Source organism: Leuciscus leuciscus (genome assembly GCF_965113295.1).
Source record: "Leuciscus leuciscus genome assembly, chromosome: 13".
NCBI classification, from domain to species: domain Eukaryota; kingdom Metazoa; phylum Chordata; class Actinopteri; order Cypriniformes; family Leuciscidae; genus Leuciscus; species Leuciscus leuciscus.
This window is the reverse complement of record NC_138737.1, coordinates 35,808,102-35,810,577: the sequence shown is the minus strand read 5'-3', so window position 1 is coordinate 35,810,577 and position 2,476 is coordinate 35,808,102. Positions and strand designations below refer to the sequence as shown.

The 2,476-nt window shown below is 35.9% G+C and overlaps 1 long non-coding RNA gene across 1 annotated transcript; it reads right to left on the bottom strand.

The window, feature by feature from the left end:
- Positions 1–469: 469 nt before the first annotated feature.
- LOC309513089 lies at positions 470–1,016 on the bottom strand. Its single transcript, XR_014211289.1, has 3 exons — positions 898–1,016; positions 696–791; positions 470–534 (listed from the first exon to the last, which is right to left on the bottom strand). It is a non-coding gene; the product is annotated as an uncharacterized lncRNA (long non-coding RNA).
- Between the last annotated feature and the right edge of the window lie 1,460 nt (positions 1,017–2,476).

The window sequence follows — 2,476 nt, the reverse complement described above, 5'->3', positions numbered from 1 at the left end:
TCTATGAATAAAATTTTTCACCTAAACATTAAAATTGTTTAGGGTTAGAACGTTAAAACGCACTGGCATATTATTTTGCTTGTTTTAAGCATAAACTCACTTAATTTTGACTTATTCTTTCAGAAAACAAGCCCATTTTTACTTGTCTATTAAATGCTTCTTCATGTAAGAATTTTAGATATCTGGACTGGAAACAAGAAAAAAACACTAATTTAGAAAAACATATTTTGCAGTGGGGTGAGTAAATGATGGCTTTTCATTTTAGGTTAAAACTACCCAATGTTTACATACCAAGCAATATAAAGTGTGGACTCCACTGGCAAATGTAGATTGCAGGACATCAGCGTTGCAAATTCCTGAAACAATTTTTAAAAAGGACAGCACGATCAACAGAACCAAAACATAAAACATTACAGATTAATGAGATTTGTTGAATAATCTCTACTTATCTGCTTTAAGGATAACACCGTCTAACTTCTCTTTGAATGGTGGGAGTAGTTGTAGGACCATGGCATGGCAATCAGGAATACTAGCCTACATTTAAAAACAACATTAGGAACATGGATTTTCTTGTGCTAGCAAAATTCTGACAACGATTCAAAAGCACGATCACAGAACTGACAACATTTTTTTTTTTTTTTACCACACAGATAGACTAACGTTATAACTGTGTAACACTACTTAAAAGCACTTACATTAGCACTGGACCGTCATCAGCTTCAAGGTGCTGGATACTGAAGGAGAGGTTTGATCAGGTTGGTCTGAAAACACTGCTGTGGTGGACCAGTATCCTGAATTTAAACCAAAGGTCACTGAAGGTGCAGCTGAACATGTTTAAGCTCCAAAACACATACCCAACCAGTTCAGAGGCCGCAACTATTCTGAGGAATCAGTTGCCTGAACTTCGTGGCCTTTTCAACCAAGTAGAAGCACTTGTACGACTTCTTGTGGTTGTTCCTGCCTCTGCTGAAGAGGAGAGGAGCTTCGGTGCTCCGAGGAGGATGAAGACCTGGCTGAGAAGCACAATGTTGCAGATTCACATTGTATCAGTCTATCACATTCACAAAGTAATACTGGATAAAGTCAGAAAGGAAAACATTTGCCAGGAGTTTATCCTGGTGAATAAGTACAGGAAGCAAGTGTTTTGTTCTTTCGTGTGAGAAGACGAGACAGGACAGTATAGAAGGGTGGATAGTTAGGATACATGGAGAGATGGGATTGAAAGGATAGATGGAGGGCAAGGAAAAATGTTCTTTATATTAAAGTTAAATGTTTGTTTTTATGTTTGTGAGATAGTGTGACAATCTTGCAGCTTGTGTCCCAAATAAGCATCTATTGTGTTATCAATTTTCCCATCCTTTTGGATTACAGAAGTAATGATTACAGATCGTTTTATATTTTCAGGTACAGCGGTTAGTTTGAAATAAGTTTATTTAACAGATTTTATTCACACACAAATTGGATTCAAATAAAACATTTGGAGTTGGCTAAATTAGTAATGTAAACAGAGCACAAACAATTAGCCTAAGTAGGCCAATATGAACTTATTTTAACTAAGTTAACAGTGCATAATTGTTTACAGTGCAGCATGAAAGTTCTTTGATTCTTTATTTTCTCCTCATTAATTCCACACAGCTTCAATAAAGGTTCAGCACATAAGCACAAATGAGTACACTGGTGTTTTCATGGGTGTGTGGTCTAAAGCAAAGCATATAATAATATAAATCAATATATAACATAACAGAAACACAATTCAATAGGCTAACTAAACAGATGCATACAATGAGATGTAGCAGAAACACTTTCATGAACAATAAGCAACATCATTTGAATACATGAACACAAATCAAACACTACTTCTATGTAAAGCTTCCTTAAACAAGGAATATCAACCAACATAATAAATTGACTTCATCAAACAGTTAACATGAGCTGAAGTACATAAATCAAGTTGGTACTATACGCACACATCAAACGTGAGGAAAGCATGCATGAGTCTGTTTGCTACACTCACTCACTCCATGCGGACTGGTGTTTTCTATCGACGCTAATACTGAACGCCCCCTGCTGGAGATTGGCGGAGCAGCGTCTTAACGTGCTTTGACAGCGCGCTCTGTTTTTAGCTCAGTTTTAAGTCTTTATGTGTTCCTGGACTCAAAAAACTGTAGCATATAAATTGCAATTAATTAATTAATTAATTAACCTTTATGTATCCAGGCAAGTCACTTAAGAACAATATCTTATTTTCGACAACAGCCTGGCAGGAGAGATCTCCTGAAATTCGAACAAACATGATGAACAATGAATTATGATATATTTTAAAATATGTGATATGTGTATTTTTAATTGAATCGACACACTACCTTTGATCATTGAAAAAAAAAGTTTAGAATTTGTTTGGTTTGATTTCTTCCTGCCGTCGACTACTCAATGAAAGAACCATATTTGTATCGAGAGCATCGGTTCCCGAGCAGAC